The sequence below is a fragment of the Lactuca virosa genome, chromosome 5 (genome assembly GCF_052849685.1).
Source record: "Lactuca virosa cultivar CGN04683 chromosome 5, Lactuca_virosa_CGN04683_v6, whole genome shotgun sequence".
Lineage (NCBI taxonomy): Eukaryota > Viridiplantae > Streptophyta > Magnoliopsida > Asterales > Asteraceae > Lactuca > Lactuca virosa.
The window spans coordinates 237,706,859-237,730,631 of record NC_136430.1 but is presented as its reverse complement, the minus strand read 5'-3'; the positions used below and the strand labels follow the sequence as shown (position 1 = coordinate 237,730,631).

The following is a 23,773-nucleotide window of genomic DNA, read 5'->3' as shown; positions in this document are numbered from 1 at the left end:
CAATAAGAAAAAGATGACATATATTTGTTTTAGTCCCAACCTTTAATGAACTGCCCACCTCCACTTGGAATATTATTTACAAAAAACCCTTCAGGTTTTACAAACCAGTAACAATGTTCAGGATCCGCATTTAAAATTAATTTGTCAGAAATGGCTTTGTTAAACAAATCTAAGCTCTGAAATTTTGAACCCCACCAGAAGTAACCGTAAAAAAGAGTGTGACCACCAACCTTTTCACAGAAAGACCAGGAGTAATTTCCTACATATGGAATGGTATGGTTCCCAAGATCATCATCTCCTGATTTTATGTGAACAACAAGATCTTCACGGAGAGCACTAATAACGCTAACATTCCATTTTGTAGTAAACGGATATGAAAATGCTATTGAAGCAATTGGGTATGTTAAAATGAGAAAGGCAAAAAAATTATGAATTGTAGAAGACCTCATGTTTCTGAAGGGTTTTCTCTTTATTTCATGCACACAAGTTCCCTCTATTTATTGCTGAAGATGTAAGCTTGCCTCAATGGAGTAACGGTTCTTGCTAACGGAAGTTACAAGTTGGAAGTTATTATGGCAGTTACATAAGTTTCTTAACATTCGTAGTAGAAAGATGTCATTGCCGTTACATTGAAAGGGTGTGTCGTTTGTATGAAGGGGAGCGATGGTTTCAACCTATTACTACGTACTTACTCCTGATGTAACTTACTTATCTATGTTGATTAGGTGATTAATAAATATTTTTTATTTCCCACAAGAATCTCTCTTTCCGTCTTCATGTTTTCAATGTATTTCTAAAACATTTATGTACATTTGAATCCTTAATTATCAATATCAATTACAATTACTCACTGAATGCATGTTATTTCTTTACCTACAAGTTTACGTCACTATTCAACAGACAATAAGCTAATAAACATATTGCCTTTTATGGGGAAACTTGAAGAAAGGCCGATTGACATCTTTGGTGTAAACTTAATTTTGATCCATTTTGAGATTATATGTATGGAAATATGTAGAAAAATCTTATTTTTTTTTTTGGAAAAATTAAGAATTAAAACCCAATCTTTTTAATAGAAATACCCAAAAAAACAACTAATTTCATTATTTTAACCATTTTTAACATATTCAACAAGTCATGAAACCAAATTGTTAACTCTTCCTAAATAATGAGATTTTTTATAAATGTTTTGAAAATTTGTGTACTACATATAAACGTATTTTTATGAATTTATATGTACTATTTATGTATTTAAATATATATATATTTATGTAGTTATGTACTTTTTAAAGTTTTTTTATGTAGTTTTTTTTACGTTTTTTTAATTTTTTTTCTGTTACGTTTTTATATATTTTAAATGTATAAATGTATTTTTTATGTATTTATATGAAATTTTTAAGTATTTTTATATACTTTAATGTATTTTGGTATATTTTTCGTGTATTTATATATCTTTACATATTTATATGAACGTTTAAGTTTTTTTGCGTACTTTTATTTATTTTGGTATATTTTTCACGTATTTATATGAAGTTTTAAATAATGCAGTTGGCAGCAATTAGAGTGTAAACTTCATCACTTACGTTTTTATTCTTGTCCATTAGTTTGTAAGCCTATCTATATAAGGGCATAAGTTCTAAGTTTGGGATCATCGAATTCATTCACTTACAATCACCACCACCACCATTGTAACAAAGCTTCCGCAATATTTTAATAAAAATGTGTGTACTTTAAAGTTTTAGTTTTTGAGCTTTAGTACAAGATAAAAATTCCTGGCAACGTAATTTTAATCTTGGTATCAGAGCTTTGAATCAAAACGTTCTTAGCTCTATGGAAGACTAAACTCCTAAGGTATATTCAGGAAAAACAGTAAAGGTATTATTTTATCAATTTCTTGTATTTCTACGGTAACATTTCAGTTAAAAACTTCATAAAAACCATTGTTTTTAGATAAAAGACAGCGCAATTGCACATAAAAGAACTTTTTTTGAACTTTCCTACAATAAATTCCAATTATATACTACAAGAATTGCCCCATATGCCGAAACATCTATGTCGATGACACAAGTCGTCGGAGTTCACCAACTTTGGTTGACCAACTTTGTTTGACCTGGGTATCTATACGAACGACTTGTCGACGCGGAAATGTTAAAGTATTTACGTGCATGGTTTTTCAAAACCTATGCCGATGACAGGTCGTCGGAATATTTTTCATAAATCACTACTAGAAAACTGCCCTTTAATGATATGCAAATAATGACACGCAGTGAGTTACGATACTTATATTTTGTATGTCCTAAAAATAACGTCCGTTTTAAAAAAAAATGAAGGATCGAGGACACGCATTTTTGCGTGCCCTAAAATTAGTGTCCAATAAAAAATAATTAAAAACACAGAGGGCACCTATGTTAAAATGAGTGTCGTCTAGAGATGTCGTTTTATATTTTATTTAATAAAAGGCGCATTTAGCTTGGGGGAAATGAAAATCCCAAAAGTTTGAAAGGCCGCCATTTTAACCTCTACCTTATTTCCATCCTTCTTCTCTCTGTGATCAATACCCAAAAAAAACCCTAACATCATCACTGCTCCTCTTTTCTTGCACAACAAGAACCTATGACGCCGATCATGAAGTTCTCAAAGCGTTCAAAGGATCGGGAATCAAGATCATTATTGGGCTAGGAAACAAATTCCTGAGAGATATAAGCACAAGCCGATCGAGCTATGGATTGGATGAAAAACAATGTTGAACCCGTCGTCCCCGGGACCTGTATTTGTGGAATTGTAGTCGGAAACGAGGTTCTAGGCGGTGGCGATCAGGAACTCTGAGAGGTCCTGCTACCGTCGGTGAAAAACATCCACACTGATCTCGACCTCCTCCACCTAGCCGACGATGTTGAGGTTTCAAGCCCACATTCCGCTGGTGGGTTCGCTAGTTCGTTCCCTCCATTTCTACATAAACACGTATCCATTTCTCACATACATCAGTGATCTCGAACACATCGATATCAATTATGCAATCTTCAAAAATAACGCAGGAATAGAAGACGCGAAAACGAAATTACATTATGATAACATGTTCGAAGCACAAATCGATGCCACTTACACTGCTTTGGAAAAAGCTGGATTTGAGAAGATGGAGGTTATAGTATTGGAAACCGGATGGGCTTCAAATGGTTAAGGGAATGAAGCCGGAGTTATGTTGAGTAATGCGAGAACGTATAATCTCAACTTACGTAAAAGACTACTGAAGAAGAAAGGTACACCTTACAAACCAAATTCAGAAAGAGACTCGCCTTTCTGTCCATCTGCAATTTCTGAAATCCCTAATCACCTAATCGTATTTGATTAATCTGTCATCTCTTATTGATCGTAATTGTCAATGGAGAATCTAATTAATCTCCTCAACAAACTACAGAAGGCATGCACAGCCCTAGGCGACTTCGGTGAAGAATCCTCTCTTCCTACTCTCTGGGACGCCTTGCCTACAATCGTCGTCGTCGGTGGTCAGGTATAAATATGCAGATATTAATCGCCGATCATAATTTCTTTTCTTTTCAGCGTTCTTTCATCCGATCAATGACTTAATTCACTTAATCTTCTTGCAAGCATTTAGGTTCTCAATTTTAGTTTATGGTGTTTGTGTGTCTTTGATCTTTATTTCATATTTCAACAGGATGATCTGTATCTGTAATTCTAACCCCTGATAACGGCTGTTCATATCTATTGACACAACTACATTTAACTTCTTGATTTAGATGAAAGTGTAAAACTGTTTGTGTAAGCAGTTTTTATTCGTGCAAATGTACTTCACAGTTCACTCTAATCACTTTCCATAAATTGTTTTGAGAGCTCTGGAAAATCATCTGTGTTGGAGAGTGTAGTTGGCAAGGATTTTTTGCCTTGTGGTTCTGGTAATTATTATTATATCTTCAAAGTTTTCTGATTCAATTTGTTGGATATAAAGTATGATTAACATCTATTTGCAGGAATTGTCACTCGGCGTCCTCTTGTTCTACTACTTCATAAGATCGAAGAAGGAAAAGAATAGGCAGAGTTTGCTCACCTTCCACGAAAGTGGTTCACTGATTTTGGTATTACGACTAAAAAGCTTATGATCCTCCTGTAATTCTCATTCTCTCTGCATGATCTTGTTACAATTTTATATACTTTTTTAGCTGCTGTGAGGAAGGAGATTGCTGATGAAACTGACAGAGTGACAGGTTGTACCAAATAGATTTCATCTGTTCCTATATATCTCATTATCTATTCTCCAAATGGTATGATATAATTATAAACAACAGATGTTTCATGAACATCAAATTTTAGAAAACATAACAAGTTACTAATCAATCTATTATGTCTGAATTTCTGATCTTTTATAGTTGTGAACTTTACCCTCATTGATCTTCCTGGCTTGACAAAAAGTTTACACAATTACACCATTTATAATATTTTCAATTTTGGTTAACTTCTGTCTTTGATTAGTGATTAATGTAATCTATTTTCACCTATGTGATATATGTAGAGGGGCAATCTAATAGCATTGTGCAAGATATTGAAAACATGGTGAGGTCATACATTGAAACGGTATATATATTTATTTACAAATGTACCCAAATCTTATTATATGCTGAAAAGAATTGAAGAATAATATTAATATTTATTTTCAATTGCATTGTGACATTGTCTTTCAGCCTAGCTAACGGCATTATTCTAGCAGTTTCTCCAGCCAACCAAGATCAATAAATTAAAACCTGAAGGCTTCTTGTTGCTACCAGTTCTCTACAACTTTTAAGTTGAAGTGTTTGTGAAAGTCAAAGCGTTTTTTATGTCCGAGAAGGGTATTCTCTACTTAGGGTCTATCTGGTTGTTAGGAGAATATTGTCCTATATTCAAGGAGAAAACTCCTTCCTTTACAAAACCAATCACCTGTATGCATCGAGCGCCATTTCAGGACCACACTGATTTCCACAAACATCAAGTCAGAAAACAGGAAGCAATAGTTTTGCAGTTGAGAGAATGATATCCGTTGTAGTCAATAATATTCACAGTTAATGCTGTGTCTTTAGTGTTGACTGATCCGGCATGTTTTTCTGGTCATGGAGTTGGTGATAAGCGTTGTGTAGATCAATCTTTAAGAATTGTTGTGGGCCATGCAACATATCTAACATATCATAATGGCGATGACTGTTGGTAATCAACCTTCCTTTAACCCAGCTGCAAACAACCCCAGAACATACATGCTGACAACGACTCTCATATATTGCTCAAAGTAATTGTTCTCACTGCTATATTACTTTCAAGAAAGAAAAACTGATTACATCTATAAAACAAATGACAACCTAATCTATTTATAAACTATTGTACCTACAAAATAGGCACACATCCTAACAGAAACGTGGTATACAAATGACTGAATAATCTCCATAATACCCGGTCCATTCCCATGCATATCAGTCAAAGTTATGACCCATTCTTTTTTTTTATTCAACTCAATCTTCCACATCAAGATTATATCCAACAATCACCCCCCTAATCTTGATGCTCTTGACCTTGCTTCTCTTGCTATAATCTTGCTAACTTCTTGTTGTCTCATGCATTTTTCTTGGCCAACATGCTTCATCTTCCTGCTTAATTGCTTTATTTTGCTGCTTGCTTTCATCCTTCCTTCTGATCACCAAACCTGATCACCCTTACTGCTTGCTTTCTTTCTTGTCTGCTACTTGCTACAGACTACATGCTAGCTATCTTGCTTTTCTTTCTTGCAACCGTCCCTCTCCTGCTTGTTAATCACTTGCTGCCTGCTTCTTCTTTCTTACCTGCTAACAAACAACAAAATTCTGCTGCTGCATCTTTCTTCTGATTAACAAACATGATCGGACTTGTTGCTTGCTTTCATTCTTTCTTCTTTCTTTCTTTCTTTCTTTCTTTCTTCCTTTCTTCTTTCTTTCTTTCTTTCTTTCTTTCTTCTTTTCTTTCTTTCTTTCTTTCTTTCTTTCTTTCTAATTTGCTGCTGTGCAGCCTTTCTTCATGCTTACTGCTTACTTTCTTGCTACAGATCATATCACCAAACTTCTTGCTTTCATCCTCTCCTTTTTCTGAGAACCAGGTGTGAACCTGGGTGCTCTGATACCAATTGTTGGTAATCAACCTTCCTTTAACCCAGCTGCAAACAACCCCAGAACATACATGCTGACAACGACTCTCATATATTGCTCAAAGTAATTATTCTCACTGCTATATTACTTTCAATAAAGAAAAACTGATTACATCTATAAAACAAATGACAACCTAATCTATTTATAAACTATTGTACCTACAAAATAGGCACACATCCTAACAGAAACGTGGGTATACAAATGACTGAATAATCTCCATAATACCCGGTCCATTCCCATGCATATCAGTCAAAGTTATGACCCATTCTTTTTTTTTTATTCAACTCAATCTTCCACATCAAGATTATGTCCAACAGTTAATACTCAAATCCAAAATTCACAATACACATTGTCTTGTTTTGCAGGAATCCATTATGGCTGCTTGTTATTTTTGTGGGTTATCTTCTTTTCAAAGCTTTGTGGGTCCAACTAGACAAATCCGGTGAATTTATTTAGCAATGGCATGGTGAGTTCCATTCCATCTAAATATATCGAATCATAAAGTCATATAATAGCAACATACTTCACAATTTGTCCCACTTAGTTCACAATTTATTTATTTATTATTTATTCATTTTCCTGTTTCTTATACCTTTTTTTATGTTTACAGCTTCCAGGAATTCTGTCTTTATCCATGAAGTTTCTTCCTACAGTCACAAATCTGCTTAGAAAACTAGTCGAAGAGGGGCAAAAGCCTGTTGCAACCCAACCACAAGTATTAGGGAGTTTTCAAGGGGTAGTTTCGTCATCTGGCTCATCTGGTGTAACCATGGAAAATGGAAATGGAACCGAGTACACTAGTCCCACCACACATGTCAAAGAGCAATATGTTCCACCTATCACTCACATTCATTTATTTGATCACACACTTGTACACATACATGCAAAACTCGTTTATTTACACATGTATATATCATTTTATGGATTTTTTAATATATATGCAAAACTCGTTTATTTATGCAGGATGGAAAGTCGGGCAATGCTTCAAGCGTTTACTTGCCATCCACGCCAGGTGGACAGCCGCCCATGACACTAAGTTCAACATTTTTACCTGGTAGACCGGGTGGCAAACCAATGACACGGAGGATTTTGTTTTACTATTCAAACATTTTTTATAAAGTACTTGTGAACTTGCACAATTGTAACTAAGAAAGCATATTTGTAAACATTTGCAGATGTGCTGACAGAAGAAATAAACACATACATAGCATACTAATGTCATCAATTAATTTTTAATCATATATTGTATCAAGCTACAATAAGAAAAAGATGACATATATTTGTTTTAGTCCCAACCTTTAATGAACTGCCCACCTCCACTTGGAATATTATTTACAAAAAACCCTTCAGGTTTTACAAACCAGTAACAATGTTCAGGATCCGCATTTAAAATTAATTTGTCAGAAATGGCTTTGTTAAACAAATCTAAGCTCTGAAATTTTGAACCCCACCAGAAGTAACCGTAAAAAAGAGTGTGACCACCAACCTTTTCACAGAAAGACCAGGAGTAATTTCCTACATATGGAATGGTATGGTTCCCAAGATCATCATCTCCTGATTTTATGTGAACAACAAGATCTTCACGGAGAGCACTAATAACGCTAACATTCCATTTTGTAGTAAACGGATATGAAAATGCTATTGAAGCAATTGGGTATGTTAAAATGAGAAAGGCAAAAAAATTATGAATTGTAGAAGACCTCATGTTTCTGTAGAGTTTTCTCTTTATTTCATGCACACAAGTTCCCTCTATTTATCGCTGAAGATGTAAGCTTGCCTCAATGGAGTAACGGTTCTTGCTAACGGAAGTTACAAGTTGGAAGTTATTATGGCAGTTACATAAGTTTCTTAACATTCGTAGTAGAAAGATGTCATTGCCGTTACTTTGTTCCAACTTCCTTCTTGTGTGTTGTTTAATAAAGTCATAGTTGAAAAAAAGAAGTCATTAGTCCACATTTATATTTGTTAAAAGAAGTCAAAACACCCGGTTGTAGAAAACGGGTCATCTAACTTCCTAGTAAACGTGTTCTCTAGTAATACAAATAGAACCCGGTTGTTTTCTCGAGACCAGGTCATATACCTATACGACTAAAAGTCCTGGTTGTTATGCTGGGAACCGGTTTCCCTTAGTGAGCATATATCCCGGTTTGTTAGAATGTACCGGGTCATATTGGTTGTTCCCTTTTAGGTCCCGGTTTTTTAATAATATATCCCGGTTTTTCTAGAAATCGGGTCCTAATTGGCGAGTACTATAAAGCCTTTTGTAGTAGTGAGGACATCTTTTGACAGGCCTGGCAAACAGAAATTATGATAATAATACACCAAATACTAAAATTACCACCTTGTCAACACTAAACCCTCATTCATAACTTAAACATTAGTGTTTATTTCAAAACTCTTGCTATTTTCGTCAGTTAATAAGTTGTGTACTCTTTAAAGCCCCTAAGTGCAACACGCAATAATACCCTCAATTTTACCGGTTAAAATTACATATCTCATCTGCAAAATGGGATCTGATTTCAAATTGCAGGTAGTGATCAAACCATCAATCAATTACAGTTAGAAGAGATGAAGGTACAAGTCCTGTGAGAAGAATTCGAGATGAAGTTTCATGTAGGGAACTAGGGTTTCCTTAAACGCGCCGGCTGACGGAGGGAACGAACTAGAGAACATATCGGCGGAATGAAGGCTTGAAACCTCAGCATCTTTGGCCAGGTGGAGGAGGTCGAGAGCAGTGTGGATGTTTTTCACCGCCAGTAGCAGGACCTCCTAGAGTTCCTGATCGTAGCCGCCTAGAACCTTGTTTTCGACTGGAATTCCACGGATATGGGTACCGGGGACGAAGGGTTCGACGTTGTTTTTCACCCAATCCATGGCTCGATCATGGCTTGTGCTTATATCTCTCATGAATTCGTTTCCTAGCCCGATAATGATCTCAATTCCCGATCCTTTGAACGCTTTGAGAACTTCATGCTCAACGTCTTAGATTCTTGTTGTGCGAGAAAATAGGAGTGGTGATGATATTAGGGTTTTTTGGGTGTCGATCAGTGAGATGAGAGAGAATAACGATGGAAATAAGGTAGAGGATAAAATGGCGGCCTTTCAAACTTTTGGATTTTCATTTCCCCAAGCTGTGTGAAAGAAGAAAACGCGTGTTTCATTAAATAAAATATAAAGCGACGACTCTACATGACACTCATTTTAATATAGGTGTCCTCCGTGTTTTTAATTTTTTTTTATTAGACACTAATTTTAGGGCACGCAAAAATGCGTGACCTCTATCCTTCATTTTTTTCAAAACAGACGTTATTTTAAGGACACACAAAAAATGCGTATCGTAAAGCACTGTGTGTCATTGTTTGCGTGTCATTAAAGGACAATTTTCTAGTAGTGGTATAGACATTCTTGTGTCTTCCATAATGTTCTAGAATGTTCCATAGCCTTCCTGGGTCTTCCATCTAGTTCTATAGTATTCTAGAATCTTCCGGCATCTTCAAGACTCCTCCATAGTATTCCATAATTTTCTAGAATCTTCCAGATCATTCTAGAACATGCTAACTTCTTCTAGACAATAACATGATTCTATTGGGCTAATCTCTATTGGGCTAGTGATGACCTTCAACGTCTATTATGTCTGAATTTCTGATCTTTTATAATTGTGAACTTTACCCTCATTGATCTTCCAGGCTTGACAAAAATAGTTGTTGGTAAGTTTACACAATTACACCATTTATAATATTTTGCAATTTTGGTTAACTTCTGTCTTTGATTAGTGATTTATGTAATCTATTTTCACCTATGTGATATATGTAGAGGGGCAATCTAATAGCATTGTGCAAGATATTGAAAACATGGTGAGGTCATACATTGAAAAGGTATATATACATTTATTTACAAATGTACCGAAATCTTATTATATGCTGAAAAGAATTGAAGAATAATATTAATATTTATTTTCAATTGCATTGTGACATTGTCTTTCAGCCTAACTGCATTATTCTAGCAGTTTCTCCAGCCAACCAAGATCAATAAATTAAAACCTGAAGGCTTCTTGTTGCCATCAGTTCTCTACAACTTTTAAGTTGGAGTGTTTGTGAAAGTCAAAGCATTTTTTATGTCCGAGAAGGGTATTCTCTACTTAGGGTCTATCGGGTTGTTAGGAGAATATTGTCCTATATTCAAGGAGAAAACTCCTTCCTTTACAAAACCAATCACCTGTATTCATTGAGCGCCATTTCAGGACCACACTGATTTCCACAAACATCAAGTCAGAAAACAGGAAGCATTAGTTTTGCAGTTGAGAGAATGATATCCATTGTAGTCAATAATATTCAAAGTTAATGCTGTGTCTTTAGTGTTGACTGATCCACCATGTTTTTCTGGTCGTGAAGTTGGTGATAATCGTTGTGTTGATCAATCTTTAAGAATTGTTGTGGGCCATGCAACATATCTAACATATCATAATGGCGATGACAGGCCGGATGGGGGATTGGAAACTTATATTTGATCATGACTTCTTAATTGAATCTACATACTTCATATTTGGTTCTGTTGTCAATTACCTTACTTTCTTATTTAAAATATTTAGTTTTTCTCTGACCCTAAATCCTAAATTCCTAATCGATCACTCAAGTCAAGTTCCCAAATGATGTCGACAAATTGATAGTTTTATGTTTAATTATTAATGATTACTTTTATATGTATTATTCTTCTTCTTTACATAGTGTTGTATTACAAAGTATGAACTTACTTATTTATTAATTTTTATGTTAGTAACGTTCTTTTCAGATTTAGGTTATAAACTTGTTTGTGTAAGCACTAAGCAATGTTGGTTGGCTTAGTTTTCTACATCAATATTCTTATTTTTGAACTCTATTGGACACACATTTTTGTATGTTAGAATATGATTGTGTTGATACCCATTAATCTCCTTAATAGTGATTGTTTTTGTGGTATTGAAAATGGTGATTGCAGATGATGTCGAATCCGGAATTGATAAGAATGGCGACAGATAGCATGAAATACATGAAAGTTGAGGACTTGAGGCATGCTGGAGAATAGTTGAAGTCAACTAGACCAGATGAGATGGCAGAGATTGGTGAGAAAATGGCCAATGCAACACCTGAGGAGCTAGCTGCTATGCACTCCAAAGTAGATGCACAATTAACTTATTAATTGAATGCAGCTCAGATGCTGAAAAACAGGTAAGCATAAAACGCCTATCGCCTCTCTGTATGCGTTTCTTTTTTTACTCATGAATTATCCGAACATGTGAGAGAATTTATTTTTATTTAAAAAAAAATCAACTCCTTTAAATTCCAGTCCCTTTGACACATCCCAATTTCTTTGAAAATATTATGAAAGAACAGTTATTTTAATTCTTGTTATTTGCTTTAGTTTGTGGCTTACCTAAAATTCTTCAGGAAGCTAATAACCGAAATAACAATATGTTACCACCTCCATGGGCAATAGCTGTTATGTTCATCCTAGGATTTAACGAGTTTATGACACTTTTAAGGTTTGTTTGTTTTCTTGTCTTTCTAAGTAACTTGTTAATACTCAAATCCAAAATTCACAATACACATTGTCTTGTTTTGCAGGAATCCATTATGGCTGCTTGTTATTTTTGTGGGTTATCTTCTTTTCAAAGCTTTGTGGGTCCAACTAGACAAATCCGGTGAATTTATTTAGCAATGTCATGGTGAGTTCCATTCCATCTAAATATATCGAATCATAAAGTCATATAATAGCAACATACTTCACAATTTGTCCCACTTAGTTCACAATTTATTTATTTATTATTTATTCATTTTCCTGTTTCTTATACCTTTTTTTATGCTTACAGCTTCCAGGAATTCTGTCTTTATCCATGAAGTTTCTTCCTACAGTCACAAATCTGCTTAGAAAACTAGTCGAAGAGGGGCAAAAGCCTGTTGCAACCCAACCACAAGTATTAGGGAGTTTTCAAGGGGTAGTTTCGTCATCTGGCTCATCTGGTGTAACCATGGAAAATGGAAATGGAACCGAGTAGACTAGTCCCACCACACATGTCAAAGAGCAATATGTTCCACCTATCACTCACATTCATTTATTTGATCACACACTTGTACACATACATGCAAAACTCGTTTATTTACAAATGTATATATCATTTTATGGATTTTTTAATATATATGCAAAACTCGTTTATTTATGCAGGATGGAAAGTCGTGCAATGCTTCAAGCGTTTACTTGCCATCCACGCCAGATGGACAGCCGCCCATGACACTAAGTTCAACATTTTTACCTGGTAGACCGGGTGGCAAACCAATGACACGGAGGATTTTGTTTTACTATTCAAACATTTGTTATAAAGTATTTGTGAACTTGCACAATTGTAACTAAGAAAGCATATTTGTAAACATTTGCAGATGTGCTGACAGAAGAAATAAACACATACTAATGTCATCAATAAATTTTTTTTATCATATATTGTATCAAGCCACAATAAGAAAAAGATGAAATATATTTGTTTTAGTCCCAACCTTTAATGAACTGCCCACCTCCACTTGGAATATTATTTAACAAAAACCCTTCAGGTTTTACAAACCAGTAACAATGTTCAGGATCCGCTTTTAAAATTAATTTGTCAGAAATGGCTTTGTTAAACAAATCTAAGCTCTGAAATTTTGAACCCCACCAGAAGTAACCGTAAAAAAGAGTGTGACCACCAACCTTTTCACAAAAAGACCAGGAGTAATTTCCTACATATGGAATGGTATGGTTCCCAGATCATCATCTCCTGATTTTATGTGAACAACAAGATCTTCACGGAGAGCACTAATAACGCTAACATTCCATTTTGTAGTAAACGGACATGAAAATGCTATTGAAGCAATTGGGTATGTTAAAATGAGAAAGGCAAAAAAATTATGAATTGTACAAGACCTCATGTTTCTGTAGAGTTTTCTCTTTATTTCATGCACACAAGTTCCCTCTATTTATCGCTGAAGATGTAAGCTTGCCTCAATGGAGTAATGGTTCTTGCTAACGGAAGTTACAAGTTGGAAGTTATTATGGCAGTTACATAAGTTTCTTAACATTCGTAGTAGAAAGATGTCATTGCCGTTACATTGAAAGGGTGTGTCGTTTGTATGAAGGGGAGCGATGGTTTCAACCTATTACTACGTACTTACTCCTGATGTAACTTACTTATGTATGTTGATTATGTGATTAATAAAGATTTTATATTTCCCACAAGAATCTCTCTTTCTGTCTTCATGTTTTCAATGTATTTCTAAAACATTTATGTGCATTTGAATCCTTAATTATCAATATCAATTACTCACTGAATGTATGTTATTTCTTTACCTACAAGTTTACGTCACTATTCAACAGACAATAAGCTAATAAACATATTGCCTTTTATGGGGAAACTTGAAGAAAGGCCGATTGACATCTTTGGTGTAAACTTAATTATGATCCATTTGAGATTATATGTACGCAAATATGTAGAAATATTTTTTTTTGGAAAAATTAACAATTAAAACCCAATCTTTTTAATAGAAATACCCAAAAAAAACAACTAATTTCATTATTTTAACCATTTTTAACATATTCAACAAGTTACGAGACCAAATTGTTAACTCTTCCTAAATAGTGAGATTTTTTTATAAATGTTTTCAAAATTTGTGTACTACATATAAACGTATTTTTATGAATTTATATGTACTATTTATGTATTTAAATATATATTTATGTAGTTATGTACTTTTTAAAGTTTTTTTATGTAGTTTTTTTTACTTGTTTTTAATTTTTTTTTTCTTTTACGTTTTAATATATTTTAATTGTATAAATGTATTTTTTATGTATTTATATGAATTTTTTAAGAATATTTATATACTTTAATGTATTTTGGTATATTTTTCGTGTATTTATATATCTTTACATATTTACATGAACTTTTAAGTTTTTTTTACGTACTTTTATTTATTTTGGTATATTTTTCACGTATTTATATGAATTTTTAAATTTTTAAATAATGCAGTTGGCAGCAATTAGAGTGTAAAACCTACATAAAAGAACTTTTTTGATCTTTGCTACAATAAATTCCAATTATATACTAGAAGAATTGTCCCATATGCCGAAACATATATGTCGATGACACAAGTCGTCGGAGTTCACCAACTTTTGTTGACCAACATTGGTTGACCTAGGTATCTATGCAGACGACTTGTCGATGCAGAAATGTTAAAGTATTTACTTTAATGGTTTTTCAAAACCTATGCGGATGACAGGTCGTCGGAATATTTTGCATAAATCACTACTAGAGAACTGCCTTTTAATGACATGCAAACAATGACACGCAGTGATTTACGAAACTTATATTTTGTGTGTACTAAAAATAACGTCGGTTTTAAAAAAAACGAAGGATAGAGGACACGCATTTTTGTGTGCCCTAAAATTAGTGTCCAATAAAAAAAATAAAAAACACAGAGGGCACCTATGTTAAAATGAGTGTCGTGTAGAGATGTTGTTTTATATTTTATTTAATGAAAGGCGCATTTAGCTTGGGGGAAATGAAAATCCCAAAAGTTTGAAAGGCCGCCATTTTAACCTCTACCTTATTTCCATCCTTCTTCTCTCTGTGATCAATACCCAAAAAAAACCCTAACATCATCACTGCTCCTCTTTTCTTGCACAACAAGAACCTATGACGCCGATCATGAAGTTCTCAAAGCGTTCAAAGGATCGGGAATCAAGATCATTATTGGGCTAGGAAACAAATTCCTGAGAGATATAAGCACAAGCCGATCGAGCTATGGATTGGATGAAAAACAATGTTGAACCCGTCGTCCCCGGGACCTGTATTTGTGGAATTGTAGTCGGAAACGAGGTTCTAGGCGGTGGCGATCAGGAACTCTGGGAGGTCCTGCTACCGTCGGTGAAAAACATCCACACTGATCTCGACCTCCTCCACCTAGCCGACGATGTTGAGGTTTCAAGCCCACATTCCGCTGGTGGGTTCGCTAGTTCGTTCCCTCCATTTCTACATAAACACGTATCCATTTCTCACATACATCAGTGATCTCGAACACATCGATATCAATTATGCAATCTTCAAAAATAACGCAGGAATAGAAGACGCGAAAACGAAATTACATTATGATAACATGTTCGAAGCACAAATCGATGCCACTTACACTGCTTTGGAAAAAGCTGGATTTGAGAAGATGGAGGTTATAGTATTGGAAACCGGATGGGCTTCAAATGGTTAAGGGAATGAAGCCGGAGTTATGTTGAGTAATGCGAGAACGTATAATCTCAACTTACGTAAAAGACTACTGAAGAAGAAAGGTACACCTTACAAACCAAATTCAGAAAGAGACTCGCCTTTCTGTCCATCTGCAATTTCTGAAATCCCTAATCACCTAATCGTATTTGATTAATCTGTCATCTCTTATTGATCGTAATTGTCAATGGAGAATCTAATTAATCTCCTCAACAAACTACAGAAGGCATGCACAGCCCTAGGCGACTTCGGTGAAGAATCCTCTCTTCCTACTCTCTGGGACGCCTTGCCTACAATCGTCGTCGTCGGTGGTCAGGTATAAATATGCAGATATTAATCGCCGATCATAATTTCTTTTCTTTTCAGCGTTCTTTCATCCGATCAATGACTTAATTCACTTAATCTTCTTGCAAGCATTTAGGTTCTCAATTTTAGTTTATGGTGTTTGTGTGTCTTTGATCTTTATTTCATATTTCAACAGGATGATCTGTATCTGTAATTCTAACCCCTGATAACGGCTGTTCATATCTATTGACACAACTACATTTAACTTCTTGATTTAGATGAAAGTGTAAAACTGTTTGTGTAAGCAGTTTTTATTCGTGCAAATGTACTTCACAGTTCACTCTAATCACTTTCCATAAATTGTTTTGAGAGCTCTGGAAAATCATCTGTGTTGGAGAGTGTAGTTGGCAAGGATTTTTTGCCTTGTGGTTCTGGTAATTATTATTATATCTTCAAAGTTTTCTGATTCAATTTGTTGGATATAAAGTATGATTAACATCTATTTGCAGGAATTGTCACTCGGCGTCCTCTTGTTCTACTACTTCATAAGATCGAAGAAGGAAAAGAATAGGCAGAGTTTGCTCACCTTCCACGAAAGTGGTTCACTGATTTTGGTATTACGACTAAAAAGCTTATGATCCTCCTGTAATTCTCATTCTCTCTGCATGATCTTGTTACAATTTTATATACTTTTTTAGCTGCTGTGAGGAAGGAGATTGCTGATGAAACTGACAGAGTGACAGGTTGTACCAAATAGATTTCATCTGTTCCTATATATCTCATTATCTATTCTCCAAATGGTATGATATAATTATAAACAAAAGATGTTTCATGAACATCAAATTTTAGAAAACATAACAAGTTACTAATCAATCTATTATGTCTGAATTTCTGATCTTTTATAGTTGTGAACTTTACCCTCATTGATCTTCCTGGCTTGACAAAAAGTTTACACAATTACACCATTTATAATATTTTCAATTTTGGTTAACTTCTGTCTTTGATTAGTGATTAATGTAATCTATTTTCACCTATGTGATATATGTAGAGGGGCAATCTAATAGCATTGTGCAAGATATTGAAAACATGGTGAGGTCATACATTGAAACGGTATATATATTTATTTACAAATGTACCCAAATCTTATTATATGCTGAAAAGAATTGAAGAATAATATTAATATTTATTTTCAATTGCATTGTGACATTGTCTTTCAGCCTAGCTAACGGCATTATTCTAGCAGTTTCTCCAGCCAACCAAGATCAATAAATTAAAACCTGAAGGCTTCTTGTTGCTACCAGTTCTCTACAACTTTTAAGTTGGAGTGTTTGTGAAAGTCAAAGCGTTTTTTATGTCCGAGAAGGGTATTCTCTACTTAGGGTCTATCTGGTTGTTAGGAGAATATTGTCCTATATTCAAGGAGAAAACTCCTTCCTTTACAAAACCAATCACCTGTATGCATCGAGCGCCATTTCAGGACCACACTGATTTCCACAAACATCAAGTCAGAAAACAGGAAGCAATAGTTTTGCAGTTGAGAGAATGATATCCGTTGTAGTCAATAATATTCACAGTTAATGCTGTGTCTTTAGTGTTGACTGATCCGGCATGTTTTTCTGGTCATGGAGTTGGTGATAAGCGTTGTGTAGATCAATCTTTAAGAATTGTTGTGGGCCATGCAACATATCTAACATATCATAATGGCGATGACTGTTGGTAATCAACCTTCCTTTAACCCAGCTGCAAACAACCCCAGAACATACATGCTGACAACGACTCTCATATATTGCTCAAAGTAATTGTTCTCACTGCTATATTACTTTCAAGAAAGAAAAACTGATTACATCTATAAAACAAATGACAACCTAATCTATTTATAAACTATTGTACCTACAAAATAGGCACACATCCTAACAGAAACGTGGTATACAAATGACTGAATAATCTCCATAATACCCGGTCCATTCCCATGCATATCAGTCAAAGTTATGACCCATTCTTTTTTTTTTATTCAACTCAATCTTCCACATCAAGATTATATCCAACAATCACCCCCCTAATCTTGATGCTCTTGACCTTGCTTCTCTTGCTATAATCTTGCTAACTTCTTGTTGTCTCATGCATTTTTCTTGGCCAACATGCTTCATCTTCCTGCTTAATTGCTTTATTTTGCTGCTTGCTTTCATCCTTCCTTCTGATCACCAAACCTGATCACCCTTACTGCTTGCTTTCTTTCTTGTCTGCTACTTGCTACAGACTACATGCTAGCTATCTTGCTTTTCTTTCTTGCAACCGTCCCTCTCCTGCTTGTTAATCACTTGCTGCCTGCTTCTTCTTTCTTACCTGCTAACAAACAACAAAATTCTGCTGCTGCATCTTTCTTCTGATTAACAAACATGATCGGACTTGTTGCTTGCTTTCATTCTTTCTTCTTTCTTTCTTTCTTTCTTTCTTTCTTCCTTTCTTCTTTCTTTCTTTCTTTCTTTCTTTCTTCTTTTCTTTCTTTCTTTCTTTCTTTCTTTCTTTCTAATTTGCTGCTGTGCAGCCTTTCTTCATGCTTACTGCTTACTTTCTTGCTACAGATCATATCACCAAACTTCTTGCTTTCATCCTCTCCTTTTTCTGAGAACCAGGTGTGAACCTGGGTGCTCTGATACCAATTGTTGGTAATCAACCTTCCTTTAACCCAGCTGCAAACAACCCCAGAACATACATGCTGACAACGACTCTCATATATTGCTCAAAGTAATTATTCTCACTGCTATATTACTTTCAATAAAGAAAAACTGATTACATCTATAAAACAAATGACAACCTAATCTATTTATAAACTATTGTACCTACAAAATAGGCACACATCCTAACAGAAACGTGGGTATACAAATGACTGAATAATCTCCATAATACCCGGTCCATTCCCATGCATATCAGTCAAAGTTATGACCCATTCTTTTTTTTTTATTCAACTCAATCTTCCACATCAAGATTATGTCCAACAGTGAATACTCAAATCCAAAATTCACAATACACATTGTCTTGTTTTGCAGGAATCCATTATGGCTGCTTGTTATTTTTGTGGGTTATCTTCTTTTCAAAGCTTTGTGGGTCCAACTAGACAAATCCGGTGAATTTATTTAGCAATGGCATGGTGAGTTCCATTCCATCTAAATATATCGAATCATAAAGTCATATAATAGCAACATACTTCACAATTTGTCCCACTTAGTTCACAATTTATTTATTTATTATTTATTCATTTTCCTGTTTCTTATACCTTTTTTTATGTTTACAGCTTCCAGGAATTCTGTCTTTATCCATGAAGTTTCTTCCTACAGTCACAAATCTGCTTAGAAAACTAGTCGAAGAGGGGCAAAAGCCTGTTGCAATCCAACCACAAGTATTAGGGAGTTTTCAAGGGGTAGTTTCGTCATCTGGCTCATCTGGTGTAACCATGGAAAATGGAAATGGAACCGAGTACACTAGTCCCACCACACATGTCAAAGAGCAATATGTTCCACCTATCACTCACATTCATTTATTTGATCACACACTTGTACACATACATGCAAAACTCGTTTATTTACACATGTATATATCATTTTATGGATTTTTTAATATATATGCAAAACTCGTTTATTTATGCAGGATGGAAAGTCGGGCAATGCTTCAAGCGTTTACTTGCCATCCACGCCAGGTGGACAGCCGCCCATGATACTAAGTTCAACATTTTTACCTGGTAGACCGGGTGGCAAACCAATGACACGGAGGATTTTGTTTTACTATTCAAACATTTTTTATAAAGTACTTGTGAACTTGCACAATTGTAACTAAGAAAGCATATTTGTAAACATTTGCAGATGTGCTGACAGAAGAAATAAACACATACATAGCATACTAATGTCATCAATTAATTTTTAATCATATATTGTATCAAGCTACAATAAGAAAAAGATGACATATATTTGTTTTAGTCCCAACCTTTAATGAACTGCCCACCTCCACTTGGAATATTATTTACAAAAAACCCTTCAGGTTTTACAAACCAGTAACAATGTTCAGGATCCGCATTTAAAATTAATTTGTCAGAAATGGTTTTGTTAAACAAATCTAAGCTCTGAAATTTTGAACCCCACCAGAAGTAACCGTAAAAAAGAGTGTGACCATCAACCTTTTCACAGAAAGACCAGGAGTAATTTCCTACATATGGAATGGTATGGTTCCCAAGATCATCATCTCCTGATTTTATGTGAACAACAAGATCTTCACGGAGAGCACTAATAACGCTAACATTCCATTTTGTAGTAAACGGATATGAAAATGCTATTGAAGCAATTGGGTATGTTAAAATGAGAAAGGCAAAAAAATTATGAATTGTAGAAGACCTCATGTTTCTGAAGGGTTTTCTCTTTATTTCATGCACACAAGTTCCCTCTATTTATTGCTGAAGATGTAAGCTTGCCTCAATGGAGTAACGGTTCTTGCTAACGGAAGTTACAAGTTGGAAGTTATTATGGCAGTTACATAAGTTTCTTAACATTCGTAGTAGAAAGATGTCATTGCCGTTACATTGAAAGGGTGTGTCGTTTGTATGAAGGGGAGCGATGGTTTCAACCTATTACTACGTACTTACTCCTGATGTAACTTACTTATCTATGTTGATTAGGTGATTAATAAATATTTTTTATTTCCCACAAGAATCTCTCTTTCCGTCTTCATGTTTTCAATGTATTTCTAAAACATTTATGTACATTTGAATCCTTAATTATCAATATCAATTACAATTACTCACTGAATGCATGTTATTTCTTTACCTACAAGTTTACGTCACTATTCAACAGACAATAAGCTAATAAACATATTGCCTTTTATGGGGAAACTTGAAGAAAGGCCGATTGACATCTTTGGTGTAAACTTAATTTTGATCCATTTTGAGATTATATGTATGGAAATATGTAGAAAATCTTATTTTTTTTTTTGGAAAAATTAAGAATTAAAACCCAATCTTTTTAATAGAAATACCCAAAAAAACAACTAATTTCATTATTTTAACCATTTTTAACATATTCAACAAGTCATGAAACCAAATTGTTAACTCTTCCTAAATAATGAGATTTTTTATAAATGTTTTGAAAATTTGTGTACTACATATAAACGTATTTTTATGAATTTATATGTACTATTTATGTATTTAAATATATATATTTATGTAGTTATGTACTTTTTAAAGTTTTTTTATGTAGTTTTTTTTACGTTTTTTTAATTTTTTTTCTGTTACGTTTTTATATATTTTAAATGTATAAATGTATTTTTTATGTATTTATATGAAATTTTTAAGTATTTTTATATACTTTAATGTATTTTGGTATATTTTTCGTGTATTTATATATCTTTACATATTTATATGAACGTTTAAGTTTTTTTACGTACTTTTATTTATTTTGGTATATTTTTCACGTATTTATATGAAGTTTTAAATAATGCAGTTGGCAGCAATTAGAGTGTAAACTTCATCACTTACGTTTTTATTCTTGTCCATTAGTTTGTAAGCCTATCTATATAAGGGCATAAGTTCTAAGTTTGGGATCATCGAATTCATTCACTTACAATCACCACCACCACCATTGTAACAAAGCTTCCGCAATATTTTAATAAAAATGTGTGTACTTTAAAGTTTTAGTTTTTGAGCTTTAGTACAAGATAAAAATTCCTGGCAACGTAATTTTAATCTTGGTATCAGAGCTTTGAATCAAAACGTTCTTAGCTCTATGGAAGACTAAACTCCTAAGGTATATTCAGGAAAAACAGTAAAGGTATTATTTTATCAATTTCTTGTATTTCTACGGTAACATTTCAGTTAAAAACTTCATAAAAACCATTGTTTTTAGATAAAAGACAGCGCAATTGCACATAAAAGAACTTTTTTTGAACTTTCCTACAATAAATTCCAATTATATACTACAAGAATTGCCCCATATGCCGAAACATCTATGTCGATGACACAAGTCGTCGGAGTTCACCAACTTTGGTTGACCAACTTTGTTTGACCTGGGTATCTATACGAACGACTTGTCGACGCGGAAATGTTAAAGTATTTACGTGCATGGTTTTTCAAAACCTATGCCGATGACAGGTCGTCGGAATATTTTTCATAAATCACTACTAGAAAACTGCCCTTTAATGATATGCAAATAATGACACGCAGTGAGTTACGATACTTATATTTTGTGTGTCTTAAAAATAACGTCCGTTTTAAAAAAAATGAAGGATCGAGGACACGCATTTTTGCGTGCCCTAAAATTAGTGTCCAATAAAAAATAATTAAAAACACAGAGGGCACCTATGTTAAAATGAGTGTCGTCTAGAGATGTCGTTTTATATTTTATTTAATAAAATGCACATTTAGCTTGGGGGAAATGAAAATCCCAAAAGTTTGAAAGGCCGCCATTTTAACCTCTACCTTATTTCCATCCTTCTTCTCTATGTGATCAATACCCAAAAAAAACCCTAACATCATCACTGCTCCTCTTTTCTTGCACAACAAGAATCTATGATGCCGATCATGAAGTTCTTAAAGCGTTCAAAGGATCGGGAATCAAGATCATTATTGGGCTAGGAAACGAATTCCTGAGAGATATAAGCACAAGCCGATCGAGCTATGGATTGGATGATAAACAATGTTGAACCCGTCGTCCCCGGACCCGTATTCGTGGAATTGTAGTCGGAAACGAGGTTCTAGGCGGTGGCGATCAGGAACTCTGGGAGGTCCTGCTACCGTCGGTGAAAAACATGCACACTGATCTTGACCTCCTCCACCTTGCCGACGATGAGGTTTCAAGCCCACATTCCGCTGGTGGCTTCGCTCGTTCGTTCCCTCCATTTCTACATAAATACGTATCCATTTCTCACATACATCAGTGATCCCGAACACATCGATATCAATTATGCAATCTTCATAAATAACACAGGAATAGAAGACACGAAAACAAAATTACATTATGATAACATGTTTGAAGCACAAATCGATGTCACTTACACTGCTTTGGAAAAAGCTGGATTTGAGAAGATGGAGGTTATAGTATTGGAAACCGGATGGGCTTCAAATGGTGAAGCGAATGAAGCCGGAGCTATGTTGAGTAATGCGAGAACATATAATCTCAACATACGTAAAAGACTACTAAAGAAGAAAGGTACACCTTACAGACCAAATTCAGAAAGAGACTCGCCTTTCTGTCCATCTGCAATTTCTGAAATCCCTAATCACCTAATCGTATTTGATTAATCTGTCATCTCTTATTGATCGTAATTGTTAATGGACACTCTAATTAATGTCGTCGACAAACTACAGAAAACATGCACAGCCCTAGGCGACTTCGGTGAAGAATCCTCTCTTCCTACTCTCTGGGACACCTTGCCTACAATCGTTGTCGTCGGTGGTCAGGTATAAATATGCAGATATTTATCGCTGATCATAATTTCTTTTCTTTTCAGCGTTCTTTCATCCGATCAATGACTTAATTCACTTAATCTTCTTGCAAGCATTTAGGTTCTCAATTTTGGTTTATGGTGTTTGTGTGTCTTTGATCTTTATTTCATTTTTCAACACGATGATCTGTATCTGTAATTCTAACCCCTGATAACGGCTGTTCATATCTATTGACACAACTACATTTAACTTCTTGATTTAGATGAAAGTGTAAAACTGTTTGTGTAAGCAGTTTTTATTCGTGCAAATGTACTTCACAGTTCACTCTAATCACTTTCCATAAATTGTTTTTAGAGCTCTGGAAAATCATCTGTGTTGGAGAGTGTAGTTGGCAAGGATTTTTTGCCTTGTGGTTCTGGTAATTATTATTATATCTTCAAAGTTTTCTGATTCAATTTGTTGGATATAAAGTTTGATTAACATCTATTTGCAGGAATTGTCACTCGGCGTCCTCTTGTTCTACTACTTCATAAGATCGAAGAAGGAAAAGAATAGGCAGAGTTTGCTCACCTTCCACGAAAGTGGATCACTGATTTTGGTTTTACGACTAAAAAGTTTATGATCCTCCTGTAATTC

General features: G+C 34.5%; 1 pseudogene; it reads left to right on the top strand.

The window, feature by feature from the left end:
• Positions 1-15,616: 15,616 nt before the first annotated feature.
• Positions 15,617-22,993, top strand: LOC145112514 (glucan endo-1,3-beta-glucosidase 14-like; annotated as a pseudogene).
• Positions 22,994-23,773: the final 780 nt, after the last annotated feature.